Raw genomic sequence first — 18,696 nt, 5'->3', positions numbered from 1 at the left:
GGCTCTGGTGTGTGTGTTTTGGGGGCTCTGGTGTGTGTGTTGGGGACCTTGTCCAAGGTCACACGGCTGTGAATTGCTGGGTCTCTGGCGTGTGTGTTGGGGACCTCGTCCAAGGTCACATGGCTTGTGAATTGCTGGGCCCAATTCAGGCTGGGGCCTGTAGGACTCTGGTTAAACATCGTGGGCCACGTTAGAGGCCTCCCATGCCATGCCCGAGGTGCCCCATCCCAGCAGAGAGCATCCCTCAGAGCACAGAGGGTGAGCAGGGAGGCAGGCAGGGCTCCAGGGACCTTGCAGCTTCTTCATCCGTGGACTGACATCCCCCGAGAGTGACTACATCCATCAGGACACCCCAACTGTGCCCCAAACCCCTGCACATTGGACCCTGCCAGGAGGACAGGTCTGCAGGGGATGGGAAGGTGAGTCCAGCCACCAGAGCTCACACCATACCTGCTCTCTGTCATTTATTCAGCAAACTCCCATAAAGCTCTCCCATGTGCCAGGCTCTGCACTGGGCTTGGAGAGAGGCTGCCAAAAGGAACCACCATTGAGAAGATCTGGTCCCCAGCAGGCCTTGGGTCTCTCTTCAGCTCCTCCCTGGGCAGCATGGCCCTGAGCCTCACTTTACCCAACTGTAAAATGGAGTCATCATCTCTGCTTTCCTCCCAGTGAGGGTGCAAGAACTGGGCGATCCCACGGGTCCACCAGGGCTTTGACAAGGCAGGTGCCGGGGCAGAGCACTCTGGCCAGCAAGGAAAAGATGAAGGTTCCCATCTTGGCCCCAGCCTGGATCTGTGCCCATTGTATTGTGTGGACGCACCAAGCTGTGTTTCTCCATCACCTTTTGAGGAAACTTCGGTTGTTTCCACCTTCTGGCCATTATCAGTAAAGCTGCTGTGAACCTTTGCATCCAGGTCTCCTGGTGAAATGAATGCACACATCTCTCTTGGGTATTATGTGAGTGTCCCATAACTGCTGTAATAAACTATCACAAATGCAGTAGCTTAAAACAACACAGATTTAGCCTTGTACAGATCTGGAGGACAGCAGTTGGAAAGGAGACTCGTGAACACCTCATGTCAAGGCATCACCAGCACGGGGCCCTGCTGGAGGCCATGGGGGTGAGTCCGTTTCCTTGCCTGCTCCACTTCCCAGAGGCACCCACATTCCTCGGCTTGTGGCCCCTTCCAGATGCAAGGACATCTCTCCGACCTCTGCTCCTGTGGCCACATCCCCTCCGCTGACTCTCAGCTTCCTGCCTTCCTCACTTAGGACCCTGTGATGGCATCAGGCCCAGCCAGTTAATCCAGCCTCATCGCTCTCTCCCAAAACCCTCAACTCCGTCGCGTCAGCAGAGTCTCTTTCTCCGTATTGAGGTAGTGTTCCTTGGGATGGCCATTTTGCCCCGAATAGGTTCCTTGATGTCCCTGTACTGTCTGCAGGGACACATTTACAAAATAGGATTAATAGCATCTCCCCCTTTCAGGTCCCTGTGAGAATCCCTTAGAAAAATTTATGAAGATGGCCGGGCACAGTGGCTCATGCCTGTAATCCCAGCACTTTGGGAGGATCACCTGAGGTCAGGAGTTTGAGACCAGCCTGACCAACATGGCGAAACCCCGTCTCTACTAAAAATACAAAAACTAGCTGGGCGTGGTGGTGGGTGCCTGTAATCCCAACTACTTGGGAGGCTGAGGCAGGAGAATCACTTGAACTCGGGTGGCAGAGATTGCAGTGAGCCAAGATCGCTCCATTGCCTGGGCGACAGAGAATCCATCTCAAAAAAAAAAAAAAAAAAAAAAGAAGTGAAGCCTCTCAGCCCCATACCCCACGTGCATACAGTCAGCGCCAACTAACAGAAGCCGTTGCCGCTGCTGGAGAACACATTGTCTCCAGTTCACCTGGAATGAGGCGTGTTGTGCCTCATGACTCCTCTGCTTTTGTCGGCAGGAAGGGTTATTGTCACAGATGGTCTGAGTTCTAGAAGCTTTCATTGTTATTCAAATTGCCAGGTGCTCTGTTATCTTCCCACTTAGGTTGCAGGTACCAGCCCACCAGGCCTGCCAGCTGCAGACCCTCCTCACCCTGTGGGCCCTGCTCCCGGTTCCAGGCTCAGCTCCTCTCTCACCAGGGCCACTAGGGCCAGCAGGGTAGCCTGCTGCTCCCCAGCCTGCCCAGGCCACTGCCCCAGATGAGAGGGGCTGGCTGTGTGGCCCTGTGGTCAGCAGCACAGGCCAAGCTCCACTGCTAGCTAGATATGCAGTTCTGGGCTAGTGACATTGTCTCTCTGAGCCTCAGTTTCCTCATCAGCAAGTTGCAGGAACTAGTGGTCCCCACCCCTGAGGCTGCTGAGAGAACTGAGGCTACACACGCATGGGAAGTGCTTGGCACAGTGCCTGGCGCAGGAGAGATAATCAGTACCCTGCAGCCCTAATCTTGCCGCTATGAGAATTAGGAATGATCTTCTATGTCGACTCCCCACAGCCTTGGGATCAGGTCCAGACACCTTCTGGCAGATGAAGGCCTTGTGGCTGCCGCCTCTCCAGACTCACCCCTGCCGGGAGCATCTTGTGCCGCAACAGCCGTGTTCCTTGTGATCCTCTGAATGGCCTTGGCTGAGGCTGTTCCATCTGCCCGGAATGCCCTGTCGTCCCAACAAACCTTGTCCAGGGCCCAGCTCTGTGGCTCCTCCCGATAACTTTTTCCCCAATCTCCACCCCGGCCAGGGCCCCAAGACTGCTAGACACTTGCCACTGACACAGCGTGGGTCTGCTGCTCTTGTTTTGGGGTCCTGGTGTGGCTCCCCCACCAGCTTGGAGCCCTCGAGGGCAGGGCCCACACCTGACTCATTTCTGAGCCCCCAGCACCCAGCCCAGGCCTGGCCAAAAGTGCCACAGTCGCGGCTTATGGAAGGCCTAGTGCGAGGGGCCACGAGTTGACACTGAATGAGGGGAGCACTGGTGGGCCTGGGCCTGGGGTCTACGGGACTGGCAATGAGGGGCGAGGTGACCTGCAGAGTGCCTAGGAGGGCACCTGACCCCCGCATCAGGGCAGGCGAGTGCTCTCCGTGGCAGGAGTCAATGGCCACACAGGAACAGCTTCCTGCACTCACAGGCCACAGCCCCGCCTGTGACCAAGGCGTGCTTGCCATGAAAGCAAGCAAGAGTTGACATTTGCCAAAGATTCCTTCCAGAAGGCTGTGCAATGTGGAAGCATTCCCGGGGCTACTGTGGGCTGCGCTATGTCCATAGAAGTGATAGCCCTGCTGGGTAGCGGTGAGGATGGCCTACAGTGATATTAGGTGGGTGCCTAAGGCCCAGAGAGGTTAATGACTTGCCCAGGGTCACACAGCTTGTGAGGGGCAGAGCTGGGACCTGAACCCGGGCTTGTCTGATGTTGAGGCCATGGACATCTCTGCCATGGGACTCTACAGTGCTGTGTGGTACAGGGTGTTACAAAGGCCTGTGGGAATCAGACAAGCTGCGCAGAAGGGGCGCTCAGTGAGTGAGGTCTTGAAGGATGTATAGGAGTTTTCTAGGTGGAGATAGGGGATGGTATTCCCAGTAGTGTGAAGAGCACACTGGGGCTTTCTGGAAAGAGAGTACTTTGGAGTGGAGACCACAAAACTGAAGGCGGTAACAGTTCTGTTGGTAAAAGGCCCTGAGGCCCACCTAAGACATCAAAATTTTACCCTCTAAGAAACTATAAGTAGAATGTTTTTTTTAAAGTCATTGATTTTGAAATATTTCATTTTCTGCAAGAGAATCCATATAGTATATATACATATGTGTGTGTATATATATACACACATATACATATATATATATGAGGTATAAAAAGTAATGAAGCAAACACCACGTTTTCGCCACTGGCATGAGAAATAGAGCCGCGTCAATGCCATAGCGGCCCTCAGCGTGCCCCAGTGGCACGCCTCCCCTCCCGGGTCCACCAGCCTGAATTTTGTGCTTGGCATCCCCAAACAGAGGTGTATGCCCAGGGAGTGACCAAAGCTGCTTTGCCCTCCAGGGAAACCGCTCTGGGGAATGCAAAGACTGCCACACAGGGGCAACCATCGGGAGGCCTCGGCCAAAGTCAGGAGTGAGGCTGCCCCCACCCCAGAATGGACAACCTCTTTTCCATGTCAGCCTGCAGCAGCAAAAAGGAGTGAGGAGGGGCATGGCTGCTGCCACCCTTATCCCAGAAGGGCCCCCACGGGCCAGGAAGGCCAGACTGTGGCCCACAGGCAAGGGTTTGGCTGAGCAGCTTAAAAGGGAATGGCCTGTAAAGGAGTGAGCTTACTGTTCCTGGGGAAACCAAGCAAAGGCCTCGACCATCACCTGGACCTCCTCTCCAAGCCTCCTCTGACTTTCTGTCCCTCTTCCCTCAGCCCCTGGGCTCCCTCTGTTCCAACCTTTTCCAGCCTAATGGCACCGTCCATGCCTGCAGACAGGGTCTCCAAGGCCAGAGACTGAATTGTCACCAGGTCCTGGGCTGAGAATGAGTCCATGTCACATCCTTCCCTTCCTGCGCAGCACGGAGGTTGGAGATGGGCTCTTGAGTCAGGCGGTAACCGAACACATGTCCAGCCTCTTGCAGAATCCAATGAACAGAGAGAGGTCTGGTAGAAAGAAAGGGACTTTATTCCAGAGCTTGGTTAAGGGGAAACATACCGGCTCCTGACTTAAGGGAATTGCTTCAGCTTTCGGGGAGGAAAGTGGAGTCTTTAAAAGGGAACTTGGTGTGAAAAGCATGCAGGGGAGGGGGTGAGGAGGTGCGGGACTTGCTTCTATGTCTTCTGAGTTGCTTCTATGTCTTCTGAGTTGCTTCTGTGTCTTCTGAGTTGCTTCTGTGTCTTCTGAGTTGCTTCTATGCCTTCTGAGTTGCTTCTATGTCTTCTCAGTTGCTTCTATGCCTTCTGAGTTGCTTCTATGTCTTCTCAGTTGCTTCTATGTCTTCTCAGTTGCTTCTGAGTTGCTTCTATGCCTTCTGAGTTGCTTCTGTGTCTTCTCAGTTGGGTAGTCTGGAGGGCGCCATGGTGGACAGAGCTAAGCTGTAAACTGACCGTTGTCTCGAGGCAATCTTCTGGTGGGGGAGAATCCCGGAGGGTGCCTGGTTTGGTTCAACATTTTGTCCTGAGAATTTCTAAGCAAATCGAACTATAGTTAGATACGCTTGCAGTGCAGGGAGCGCCTGGTGGAGAGGAAGTAAACGTTATAATTGCATTCCTGAAGAGCTAAGAGGTGAACACAGAGGGAAAAAGAAGAAAGGTAAAGATAAATTCTAGGAAAATTGGACACTCGGTTGCAAGCCCCTCTAAGCTGAAATTCTGACATTGTGGTCCAGCCACCACAAAGATCAGCAGAACCTTGAGTCATCTCCTCTATTTTGGCACATATACTTCTATTAATGCAACCCAAAGTCCTTTTCCTTCTCAGCTCTCCTTGGCATGTGAGAATGTCTGCCCATCCCCACACACAGCCGTGCCATGCACAAGCCCAGGGGCAGGAAGCACTTCTCGGAACCCATTTGTGCAACCGAGGGCTCCACCCAGGAAGCAGCCCCCATCCTGCTCTTTCCCAGCTCCTCTGGGCCTCTGGCTGTTTCTTTTTTTTTTTTTAATTTTTTTTAAATTTTTTTTTGAGATGGAGTCTTGCTCTGTTGCCCAGGCTGGAGTGCAGTGGTGCAATATTGGCTCACTGCAACCTCCACCTCCCGGGTTCAAGTGATTCTCCTGCCTCAGCCTCCTGAGTAGCTGGGATTACAGGTGCATGCCACCACGCCTGGCTAATTTTTGTATTTTTAGTAGAGACGGGGTTTCACCACGTTCGATCTGGTCTCAAACTCCTGACCTCGTGATCCACCCGCCTCAGCCTCCCAAAGTGCTGGGATTACAGGCGTGAGCCACTGCCCCTGGCCCGCTTCTGGCCGTTTCTACCATGTGAACACCCTGTTGCAAGTTTCCACCTAAGAACATAGCGGGGCGGGTGAGGATGTGCTTCCCTTTTTCACTCGCCTTGTGTGATGTTCTCAGCTTTTCAGCCTCATGGTCGAGTCAGCCAGGCTTCATTCTGGTTTCCAACCCTTAGGTCCAGAATGTTGAGCTGGTCACACCTCCTAGTCCCTAGCTCCCACATCAGTGGCTGTGATGGGTCCCTTACTGTACCTGCCCCCCATCCCCCCCACCCTCCATGCCTACTCCATCCACCCCACTCTTTCATCTTAATTGAGTGTGATGCCCAAATTATGCACAATGCTGGGAACATGGAAGTGTTTTCACTTTTCATGTATAGTATTTCTCACCTTTGACCCAACATTTTGTGTGCAAGACGTATGCATTCTGCCATAGGGGCTCTTGCGCCCTCACTTCTGAGAACTGTATGGAAGACTGTGTAGGCACCGTGGAATACTACGCAGCCATGAAAAAGAACAAGATCATGTCCTTTACAGGGACATGCATGGAGCTGGAAGCCATTATTCTTAGCAAACTAACACAGGAACAGAAAACCCAATACCACATGCTGTCACTTATAAGTGGGAGCTAAATGATGAGAACACATGGATACATAGAGGGGAATGACACACACTGGGGGCCACTGGAGGGCGGAAGGTGGGAGGAGGGAGAGGACAAGGAAAAATGACTAATGGGTACTAGGTTTCCTGTCTGGGTGATGAAATACTCTGTACAACAAACCCCCATGACACACATTTAGCTGTGTCACAAACCTGCACATCCTGCACGTGTACCCCTGAACTTAAAAGATTTGTGTTTGTTTTTGAGACAGTCTCGCTCTGCCACCCAGGCTGGAGCACAGTGGCACGATCTCGGCTCACTGCAACCTCCACCCCCTGGATTCGAGTGATTCTCCTGCCTCAGCCTCCCAAGTAGCTGGGACTACAGGTGCCCATCACCATGCCTGGCTAAGTTTTGTATTTATTTATTTACAGACAGAGTTCCGTTCTTGTTGCCCAGGCTGGAGCACAATGGCATGATCTCAGCTCACCGCAACCTCCGCCTCCTGGGTTCAAGCAGTTCTCCTGCCTCAGCCTCCCGAATAGCTGGGATTACAGGTGCACGCCACCATGCCCAGCTTATTTTTGTGTTTTTAGTAGAGACGGGGTTTCACCATGTTGGTCAGGCTGGTTTCGAAATCCTGACCTGGTGATCCGCCTGCCTCGGCCTCCCAAAATGCTGGGATTATAGGCGTGAGCCACCGTGCCTGGCCTTAAATGTTTTTTAAAAAGAAGCAGCTCATGCTAATGCAGTTCCCTAGGAAGGTGACGGGTTGCCCCTGAAGACCGGCTCCCGGGCTTCTTTGAGAAGTACACACAGAGAGAGGTTGCCGGATCGTCCTCGGAGCATGGTGGCGAGTCCCCTTCATGGGTGTTCACTTACCTTTCAAATCATCTGATCCTCCTAAGTTTGGCTGATTTGATGGATTTAAAGTGACATCTCACTGTCTTACGAATTTTGTTATCTAGGTAATGAATAGATTTTATTTTTTTAAAGCAGTTTTAGGTTTACAGAAAAATTGAGCAGAAAGTACAGAAATTGCCCAGGGGAGGAAGGTGGGAATTCAAGACTAAAGTTCGGGGCAGAGGGCTCAGCGTATAAGTGGCATTAATGCCACAAATCATGAATCTCGATGACTAACGCCCAGGGAAGGAAAGCAGAGCATGGGAGGTGGCTGAGGACAGCTGCCCAAGCCTGCCTGGTCTCTGCGTGGCTCTCCATTGTGTGGGAGCTGTTTTTGACCTGGCATTCTGCTGATGGACACTTCAGTGATCCGAATCTTCTGCTGTGACCCACCTTTCTGTGATGAATGTGCTTGTACCTATGTTGCCCTTGTGAGCATGTCTGTAGGATAATCGTTAACGTGAGACCGCTGGGTCAGAGGATGTGGGCATCTGTACCATAGGCATGTGTCAAATTGCCTTCCACAGAAATGACCCCAGCGTCCCCCTGACCAGTGAAGCGGAAACCCAAACCAGCAAACGCATCGGGTGCTCAGCCCTTTTGATCGGTGTCAGGGTGGCAAGTGAAGGAATGCGGATGCTCCCTGTTGTCTGCGCCCTGAAATCCTCTCTCATTATGGCTTTAATTTGCATTTCTCTTATTTTAGATTTTGGATTTGCTGTTTGACAGTTTCTCTCTTTCTTCTTGGCAATTGGTCTGTTTAGAGTCTCCCTTCCCGGATCCTTTGGATAATTTCTCTTTTCTTGGAAATTGATCCGTTTCTTGGGGGCTTCCTGATTTCTGTAGAGTTGAGCAGGCAGTCGCCTTTGTTCTTCTGTTTGTTCAGTTCATCTAAATTGAGGGCTGACCCTGTGCCAGGCATCGTTATTGGCCCTGGGGATACAGTCATGGGCCAAAAGCAGCAAAAGCCTGCTTTTATGGAGACTGCAGACAATTTTTAAAATGTATATGTGAAATATATGGACTTTTAGACAGTGATAATGCGTTTGAGGTAAAGGATAATTTTAAACATGTGACCAAGGGGCTCACTAAAAAGGTGACTTAAAGATCAGGGATTCAGCCTTGGGTTTATCTGGGAGAAGAGACAGAAGCATGCTGGTACAGATGGTGTATTAGTCAGTGTGCTCCAGAGGAACAGAACCAATCGCATATAGACATACATGAAGACACACACTGTAGGGAATTGGCTCCTGCAGCTATGCAGGTTGAGGAATCCAAAGGTCTACAGTTAGCAAGCTGGAGACCCAGAAGAGCCGATGATGTGAGTTCCAGTGTCAGTCGAGGGCCTGAGACCCAGGAGAGCCAATGGTGTGAGTTCCAGTTTGATTTGAAGGTCTGAGACCCAGGAGAGCTGATGGTGTGAGTTCCAGTTTGAGTCAAGGGTGTGAGTTCCTGTTTGATTTGAGGGTCTGAGACCCAGAAGAGCCAATGGTGTGAGTTCCAGTGTGAGCCGATGGCCTGAGACCCAAGAGAGCTGATGGTGTGAGTTCCAGTGTGGTCGAGGGCCTGAGACCCAGGAGAACCCATGGTATGAGTTCCAGTGTGAGTTGAGGACCTGAGACCCAGGAGAGCTGATGGCACGAGTTCTAGTCCTGAGACCCAGGAGAGCTGATGGTGTGAGTTCCACTGTGAGTCAAGGGCCTGAGACCCAGGAGAACCAATGGTGTGAATTCCAGTCCCAGCCTGAGTCTAAAGGGAGGAGAAGAACGATGTCCCCACTTAAAGGCAGGCAGAGATAGCATGAATTTCCCCTTACTTGTTGGTTCTGTTTAGGCCTCCAGCGGGTTGGATGAGGCCACCTGCACAGGGGAGGGCACTGTTTTCCTCCATCTGCCAGGTCACATGTTCATCTCATCATGAAACACCTTCACGACACACCCAGAAAAACGTCTCACCAAGTATCAGGGTACCCTGTGGCCCAGTGAAATTGACACAAAACAAACCATTACCATTGGAGTGGAGGGAATGAAAAGGAAAAGAGGAATAGGACAGGGAGGTGATGGGGTGGGAAGGGCTTTAGCTTCTGCTCTGAGTGAATCTGGGAGCCACTGAGGGTTTTGAAGAACGGGGTGGCATAATTGGACTTAGGTTTTCACAGGGCTCCTCTGGCTGCTGTGTTGAGAGCAGGTGGAAGGGGCTGACCAGCACAGACACCCACTGCAAGAATCCTGCCAGCGTGGACCACAGTAGGAGTGGTGGAAGCAGCGGGAAGTGTAAGGTTTATTGAGATTCCAAAGGAAGGGCCAATGGGATTTGCTCCTGAGTTGGATATGGAGTGTGAGAGGAAAAGAGTGGTCAAAGATGACTCCAGGCCTCTGAGGAGAGCAACTGGCAGGATGGAGTTGTATTTCCTGAGGTCAGGAAAATTGTGGGAAAAGCTAGATGGGGGAGGAAGGTTGGGATTTTAGTTTGGGGTATATTAAGTTTGAGGTGTCTATTAAATATCAATTTGGTGACATCGAGTAGACACATTGGCCATCAGAATGGAGTTTAGGTGAGAGTTTGAGGCTCAAAAGTCATCAACTTATCTCCAGCCTGGGTGACAGAGTGAAATTCCAGCTCCATCTCACCAAAAAAAAAAAAAAAATCAACATATAATGTTTAAATCCTTGGGAAGAGATGAGGTCCATGAGTGAGTAGAAAGAGTGGAGAAGAGGAGGTCGGGAAGATGTGGACGGATCAGCAAGGCGCTGGAGCAGGAGCAGTGGGAGGAAGAGGAGGACCAGGAGAGGGGACTGCAGTGTCCTGGAAGCAGGTGGAGTGATCACTTGAGTCAATGCTGCTGGGAAGATGAGTGGAAGGGGGTCTGAGAATTGACCACTGGGTTTATTAACATGGAAGTCTTTGGTGACCTTGACAAGGGCAAATTCTGCAGAGAAGTTGGAAGAAAAGCCTGTTGGGAGGGGCTAAGGGGTGGTGAGAAGTGAAGCTGGAGAGCAGAAGTACAGAGAATCCTTCCAAGCAGTCACCGCCACCTTCTATGTATTATATCTCCTGCTTCATTAGATTCCCCAGCAGGAACATGTCTCACTGTTTTTCAAAGAACAAGTAGTTGGGACCAGGGATGGTGGCTCATGCCTCTAATTCCAGCATTTTGGGAGGCCAAGGCAGGGGGATTGCTTGAGGCCAGGAGATCAAGATCAGCCTGGGCAAAACAGCAAGACCCCATCCCTACAAAAAATTTTTATTTAATTAGCTGGGTGTAGTGGTGCACACCTGTAGTCTTAGCTACACAGGCGGCAGGGGCAGGGGAATCACTTGAGCCCAGGAGTTTGAGGTTGCAGGGAACTATGATTGTAGCACTGCACTCCAGCTAGGGTGACAGAGTAAGAGACTGTCTCTCAAAAAAATAAAATAGTTTAAAAATAAAAAAAGAACATGGAGTTATTTATGAGTTCCTTTCTTCTGCTGTTAACTCCATTTCTGTTTTCATTTATTTATTGCTATTGTATGTCTTTCTTAGGTTTGTCTTTTCTTTTTGAGTTGGGCAATTAATTCATGCTTTCTAATTTATTAAGATCAGTGTTTAAGGCTATGTATGTTCCTCTTAGCATTGGCTCATCTGCATCCCACAGGTCCTTAAATACGTATTTTGTTATTGTCTAGATATTCTGCAGTTTTTTGTTTTTGTTTTTTTTTTTTGCTGTCTTTGACTCAAGTTTATTTAAGTGTTTATAGACCTCTTGGTGGCAAAGTTTGGTTTGGTCTGTGGTTTCATTATTAGTATTTTCAAATTCTAGTATATTGTGATCAGAGAATGTTGTCTTTTTTGTATTTTTTGGAATTTACTTTCTTTGTGGCCTGGTAAGTCACTTTTTGTGTATGCACTTTCAAGAGCATTTGAATAGAACGAAGGAAGACTGTGTTTTACACACACACACACACACACACACACACACACACACACACAGTTGTTAATTAGATTATTTGGCTCCCTATCTCCTTACTTTTGTTTTTGCCAACTGCATATGGAATGGATTCAGAAAGATGAATTAAAATGCACTAGGCTGGGCGTGGTGGCTCATGCCTGTAATCCCAGCACTTTGGGAGCCCGAGGTGGGCGGATCACCGGTGGTCAGGAGTTCGAGACCAGACTGGCCAACAGTGAAATTGTGAAATCTCATTTCTACTAAAAATACAAAACAAAAAAAAAAATTAGCCGAGCATGGTGGCAAGCACCTGTTATCCCAGCTACTCAGGAGGCTGAGGCAGGAGAATCGCTTGAACCCAAGAGGCGGAGGTTGTAGTGAGCCGAGATCATACCATTGCACTCCAGCCTGGGCAACAGAGTGAGACTCTGTCTTTAAAAAAAAAAAAAAAAAAAAAGGCACTAATGCTAGCATACTTTGCTTTTTCTCCCTAAATTTCCAGTCTTGCTCTATGAATATTGACACTATGCTATTTGGTACATGAACACTCATTACTGTTTTGCCCTGACTTCAGCTTTGTCTGATACTAAAATTATGACCTCTGATTTATCTTCATTTGCATTTGTTTGTTATGCTTTTGCTCATCCTTTTTTTAAAATTGTGGTAAAATGCACATAACATTTACCATTTTAACCATTTTTAAAGTATACAGTTCAGGGGTATTAAGTACTTCTCACTGTAGTACAACCATCACCATCATCCATCTGCAGAACTTTGTAAAAATCATCTGCCCCTTCTTTTTTTTTTTTCTTTTTTTTTTTTTTTTGAGAGAGTCTCCTGGGTTCAAGCGATTCTACTGCTTCAGCCTCCCGAGTAGCTGGGACTGCAGGCACCCACCACCACGCCTGGCTAATTTATTTGTATTTTTAGTAGAGACGTGATTCCATCATGTTGGCCAGGCTGGTCTTGAACTCCTGACCTCGTGATCTACCTGCCTTGGCCTCCCAAAGTGCTGAGATTACAGGTGTGAGCCACCGTGACCGGCCCTGCCCATCCTTTTCTATGAAACCTTGCTGAATCATTCTACCTTCACTGCCCTTGTTTGTGATCCAGTCTGTTTTTTTAGCAAGTGTGTATGGCTCGTTAACATTTACTGATATGGCAGATGCATTTGGTCTTAGTTCTGTCATCATTGTTTGATAGGCTTTCTGCTTTTATAGTTTTGTGGGGGTTGTCAATTTTCACCATATGGTCTCTGTTGTCTTTATTTTCTGTGTGTATGTCTTCTGATAATTTGGAAAGCTGCGTTTTTGATCCCATGGTTATCTTCATAATTATAATATGACATGATATCTTTAATCCTTTTATTTCTCTAGACAACGTTTATTTTCTCCCTACTGTGAACAATATCAAAATTAGAATATTTCTACTTTCCCTCTTCTTGTCTCCCTTCCATCGAGTTATTTTAGTTGATTATATTTTTTGTTTACCTTGATGCCTCTAATTTTACTTAGACTTCTAAGCAACACTTTAGACCCCCAACTATATATATGAATATGACATAGTTTACTTGTATTACATCCCTCCTTCTCACTTCCACCCCTCCTACTTTTTATTATTTATGCCAGTTCTCTGTTTTGTTTCATTCTTCTCTGTGATGGTCATAATCTTTAGATTGGCTGTAACAGTCCTGCAGTTACACAAATTCTATGCTCATTGCTGGCACTCTTGGCAGTGCTGCATTTACACCTTGACCCCTGATTTCTCTTCATTTGCATTTGTTATGCTTCTGCACATCCTTTTTATGAATTGTGGTAAAATGCACCTAACATTTACCATTTTAACCATTTTAAAGTATACAGTTCAGGGGCATTAAGTACCTTCTCACTGTAGGGCAACTGATACGGTTTGGCTGTGGCCGTACCCAAATCTCATCTTGAATTGTAATTCCCACAGTTCCCATGTGTCATGGGAGGAACCCGGTGGGAGGTAATTGAATCATGGGGGCAGGTCTTTCCCATGCTGTTTTCATGATAGTGAATAAATCTCATGAGATCTGATGGGAATTTTCCTGCACAAACTCGCTCGCTCTCTCTCTCCCTCTCTCCCTTTGCCTGCCACCATCCACATAAGACGTGACTTGCTCCTCCTTGCCTTTCACCATGATTGTGAGGCCTCCCCAGCCATGTGGAACTGTAAGTCCAGTTAAGCCTCTTTCTTTTGTAAATTGCCCAGTCTTGGGTATGTCTTTATCAGCAGCATGAAAATGGATTAATACAGCAGCCATCACTGCCATCCACCCACATAACTTTTAAAAAAATCATCTGCCCATCCTTTTACATTAAACCTTTCTGAATCATTCTTGATTTGCCTAAGGGTGTCCTTAATTTTTTTAAGAAGGGGTCATGGGAACTATAATTCAAAAATAACGTTCAACACGTTTTTCTGTTGACTTTATACTTGAAAGATGGTTCATTGGGCTCTAAATTCTTGGTTCATTCATTTATTTGATAAATTTTATTAATCCCCTACAGTATGCCAGTTACTGTCCTAGGCCCTGGCAATGCAGCAGTGTGTAAAACACACCATCACCTTCACCCTCTTGTAGCTAACTTTCTATGTGGGGAAGACAAACAATAAACTATTCAAGTAAGTACAATAGGTGGTATGCTGGATAGAGGTGTGTGCTATGGAGAAAAACAAAGTGGGTGATGGGGAGAGTACCTGGCTTTGTTCTGTGAAGCAGAGGAGATGGCCCCACGGAATCTCTCACCCTTAGCCCCTGTACACATTCCCACTGATGCAAAGAGTGGAAAGTAGGTTCTGCTTCTTGGGGTATTTCTCACTGTGGGGAGGTGGGCTTTGCTGGCTTTGTCGGAGCCACTCCCTTGACTTCTCCATTTGCCCAAAAAAACATGTAGTTTGGTTGAAGATGGTTTATCAGTTAAGAACTGTCACCAGATGCAATTTATGCAAGTAAAGGAAATTTGACTGCAGTGGTCTGGAGGGGGCAGTCCAGGGCTGCCACCAGAACAGAGTTTCTCCCTGCCTTCTCCTCCACCTGTGTTAGTGAGCATCCTTCATTCTCATGCATGCAAGATAGTTCATCTTCCCCTGGATTCATGTCCCCCTCCCAGTAGACTCCCGCTTACATGGCATTGGCCAGACTGGGTCATGTGACCACCTCTGCTTGCAAGGGAGTCTGGGAAGGTAAGTATTTGTGGCTGGGCAATTGCTCTTGTAATAGACACAGGGCAATGGGGTTCATGCTGCATGCCACAGATGGAGTTTGTATTTCTTTTCCTCATTGTCTTGTTTGCAACTTGACTCTGCTATTCAAAGCTATAAGTGCCCAGCAGACCTGTTTCCACACGGTAGATCTTGTTCCACTGCTCTCCTGGCTCTTCCCTATTCCAGGAGCATCTTGGTATCTTCTCTATAGCTTTGTATGACATGGTCATATCTTAGTGTCATTCCAAAATATGTGATCGTTTTTGTCAGTATGAATGGTATTTGTATCTGTGTTTAATATTTAGTTTGTTATAGCAAGGGTGACAATATAATTTATCATCCAAATCAGAATACTTTTGAGGGTAAAAGGGGAACAACATTAAAAATTATGTCAGAACAACAAGTGTTAACTGAGACTGCCCAAGCCATGACATGTAATTACCCTAGTAACTGCTGAGGTCAATGCACACTGTTGCATTTTATAAATTGATCTGATGTCTTATAGGTTGACTATTATACCTCTATGTCTGCACTCTCCATCCTACTAATTAACCTGTTGATTCTATTAAATTTTCTATGTAAGTTTTCCACAATTAAGTGTAATTTTGGTTCTTCTATTCCAGTCCTAGTCTATGCTTTTTTTTTCTTGTCTTATTGCATGAGCGAAAGCTCTAGTACTATATGGAGCTATAATGATAGCAGACATTTTTGTCTTGCTTCCAGTCTTAAAGTCACATGGTTCACAATGTTCAGAAGACAAAACCCATGTGTTCAGAGGAAACCTGGCTGCTTCTGGTACTGAGGCCAGAGAGAAATGGCCCCAGTGAGTCCCCACTGAGGAGACACCATATGATATTTTTTTTCCTTGTATTTCCTCCAGAAAACCCTTTTGCCATGCCTCAGGATGGGGGAGATGAGATCTGAAACACCCAGTGCAGCCTCCAAGAAGAACAACTTCTACAGAGATGCCAGGGACAGCCGAGGTGGCAGAGAAGGAAATGCTGCCTGTGCCCAAAGCCCCCTTCTGCGGACTTCTAAGATTAGGAGCAAACTCAGGGGTAGGGGCTGGGGGTGCAGGGGAGGGGATTCTGAGCCACCTGTCCACAAGCAAGAGTCCTGTTTTGGGCTGGTGGCTTCTGAGAGGTGACTCATTGTGGCCTCAGGACGACCAAGACAAAGCAACTCTGGCTGATTCCAGCCAGGAGGATTGAGGCCTGTGAGTTATACCCGTGGTTGAAAACCGAAGCTTCCCTTGCCCCTGCTCCCTCCAATAGCGGCCCCTTGGGGCTATTTGTGTCAGAATATTGAATGTGCGTGTGATTTGGGGTGTTCTTGTTTGGTTGGTTGGGTTTTATTGGGGCTTTCCCCCCAAGTTCTCTGATGGGCACGGGTCACCTTCTGGCTGGGGGTTCTCATCCGTGTCAATGTCCGGGCTGCAAGCTTCTTGCTAAGCACAGGGTACAGCCCCTCTGTGTCTCAGGGAACACTGGGGATTTGAAAATGCCAGTCAGGGTTGGTTCTTACAGAATTCGTTCCTGTAACAGAAATACTAAGGGACGCATCTCAGGCTGACCACGGGGCAGGTACCAAGTTAAGTGTTTTCATGCACTCTCTCCCTCACCACGTGGGAGGCAGGTATGACTAACCCCCTGCCGAAAAAGCTCACAGTGGGGAAGGGGTGCCCAGGGCCACATGGGCCCAACCCCTCGTTTGACCTCAGGGGTGCAGGAACCCAAAGTCCAGGCTCCAACTCCCTGGACATGACATGCTTCCCAGCCAGGGCACACCCTGCACAATGCCAGGAGCATCTCCTTGATGCCTCCACAGGCCGTCGCCCTGAGTTCTCCACCATTACCGCCCGGAGTGCTGATCCACTCAGCACATTCTGGCTAAGCACCTGCTGTGTGCCAGGCCCCTTGCTGGGCAGTGATGGGGACAAAAGATGAGTCAGACCTCATCTCTGCCCCTGGGGAGCCTCTCATCTGGTGGGAGACACAGACACATAGATCTTTGCTGGACGAGGCTACAGAAACCCAGAGAGGAGGGTTCTAGAAATCCATCCACTTTCAAGTGGGACTTCACGTAAACCTAGATGCCAGTTCTCCACCATCACTGCCTGGAGCGCTGATCCACTCAGCACATTCTGGCTAAGCACCTGCTGTGTGCCAGGCCCCGTGCTGGGCAGTGATGGGGATGAAAGATGAGTCAGACCTCATCTCTGCCCCTGGGGAGCCTCCCATCTGGTGGGAGACAGACACATGGATCTTTGCTGGGCAGGGTAATGAGGCTATGGAAACCCAGAGGAGGGTTCTAGAAATCCACCCACTTTCAAGTGGGATTTCCACATAAGCCTAGATGCCCATAACATCCACCCACAGAGCTAATCACCTCCACTTCTGCCCCGGGGCACTTATGAGATGGCATCACCTAAATGATCACAAACATCTCCAAAGGCCACACTGCCAGTGTAGACACACTCATTCCATGGGTGTTAGTGATACCAAATCTCCCCCAGTTCTTAGCTCAGGAGGCCCTCTTAATAAACATGTGTGTCCTCTGACCCAGTTTCCTCATCTCATCAGACCTAGTGTTCTCACACTGACTGCCCATCCATTCACCAGACACGACAGTGAGCAAGGCAGGTCCCTACTCACTGTGCTGGCTTTCTAGCTGGGGCGGGAATACAGTGAAGGTGGCAAGGGCAGCAAGTGTTCTGCCGGGAACTCAGTTTGAGGGACAAGTGAGTGAGACCCTTGTGGACCTGGGGTGGTCTGGGAAGGCCTTATTGAGCAGGTGATTGAAGGCCAGATTTGAATGACACACAGGAGCCAGTAATGGGCATTAAAGACAGGAAAAGAGCATTCCAGGCAGAAGGAACGGCTAGTGCAAAGGTCCTGTGGCAGCTACAGGCTTGGTGGTTTCAAGGAAGCATAAGAAAGCCAGGTGGCTGGGACCCAGAGGGAAGGCAGGAGATGAGGGCAAGAGTGCCCATCCCTGGGCTCCACTGTGAGTCACGCTGTGCAAACACAATGCCCTGCCTTTGGAAAAGCAGAACAAACTTGCTTGGGCCCAGAATCTGGGCCCAAGACCCAGATTCTGACATCAGCTCTGCCACTGAGAGCAGCGGGACCTGAGGCAAGGTCTGTTCCCTCAGTTTCCCCATCAGTAAGAGGAAGGAATCAGATGGGTATTTAAGGAGTTTGCAACCCTCATGTCCTGCTGTCCTGGATGATGCTCTATAGGTGCTTCCTCTGCCAAAAAGGAACTGGTGGCCTTGCCTCCCTCTCCTGGACACCTAAGGTCAGAGGTCACTGCCAAACAGAGCTGCAGTTCACGTAAGCATCCCTTGAGATTTACAACCTTCCAGGAGGACATTCCTCTTGCCACCCCCCACCCCCCTCCTCCCAGAGGTCTTTTCAGGAATAACTGAAAAACTCATGGGGTTTGTAGTCCTGCTGCTCTACCAAGTCCCTCTTGGGCAGCTGGGCTGAGGACTGGAACATTCTGTGGCAAGCAAGAGGCCTCAGCAGAGATCACCAAGACCCAGCACACCTGGTATAGGTAGCTTGCAGCAAAGGCAGGTGCAGAGTGCAGCCAGTCACAGCACCCTCCTTCCCGCAGGTCACCCCCACAAGCCACTTAACCTCTCAGAGCCTCTGCTTCTCACCTGTCAAGTGTGTGAGGTGGGGTGCCAGGGGGTCACGGCCCTTGCTGTGTCACGGAGGAGCCGAGGGGTGAGAACAATGTGCACCTGGGTGTGAACACTCGGTGTGGAAAGCAGGTGTGTGTGTGTGTATTCAATCCCCCAGTGGTGTCAAGGGCTCCTAAAAACCCCGTGGGTCCCCAGGTCACTGTGATAAACACTGTCCCCATCCTGCTGTGGCTGGCAGGTCCTTCGATGAGTAGCATGTCCCTGAGAACAAGATGGATGCAGGGTAGTGACAAGTTCAAGCATAGATTTCTAGAGTTAGCGATTTTTAGCAACTCCTCAACCTGATTTTTTAAGCTTCCTACTCTTACTTTTTACTGTGAGCTTCTGTCCATCACCAGGTAATTTGTAATAATACAAAAAGAAAAACATAAGAGGACAAGATGTCCACAGAGGAATCTGCATTCGAGGCT

At 49.0% G+C, this 18,696-nt stretch overlaps 1 protein-coding gene across 3 annotated transcripts in view; it reads left to right on the top strand.

Annotated features, from left to right (window-relative positions):
- The window catches only part of LOC129052638 (uncharacterized), a 109,283-nt gene extending 93,390 nt beyond the window's left edge, over window positions 1–15,893 (top strand). For 2 of the 3 annotated variants that reach the window (XR_008517728.2, XM_054543370.2), the window contains one exon: window positions 15,455–15,893. The gene's annotated coding sequence lies outside the window, so the exon portion shown is untranslated. The remainder of the gene's footprint in view (window positions 1–15,454) is intronic. The other variant, XR_008517729.2, reaches the window with a different exon arrangement.
- Window positions 15,894–18,696: the final 2,803 nt, after the last annotated feature.

The sequence above is a fragment of the Pongo abelii genome, chromosome 23 (genome assembly GCF_028885655.2).
Source record: "Pongo abelii isolate AG06213 chromosome 23, NHGRI_mPonAbe1-v2.0_pri, whole genome shotgun sequence".
NCBI classification, from domain to species: domain Eukaryota; kingdom Metazoa; phylum Chordata; class Mammalia; order Primates; family Hominidae; genus Pongo; species Pongo abelii.
This window is presented reverse-complemented; position numbering and strand designations above follow the sequence as displayed.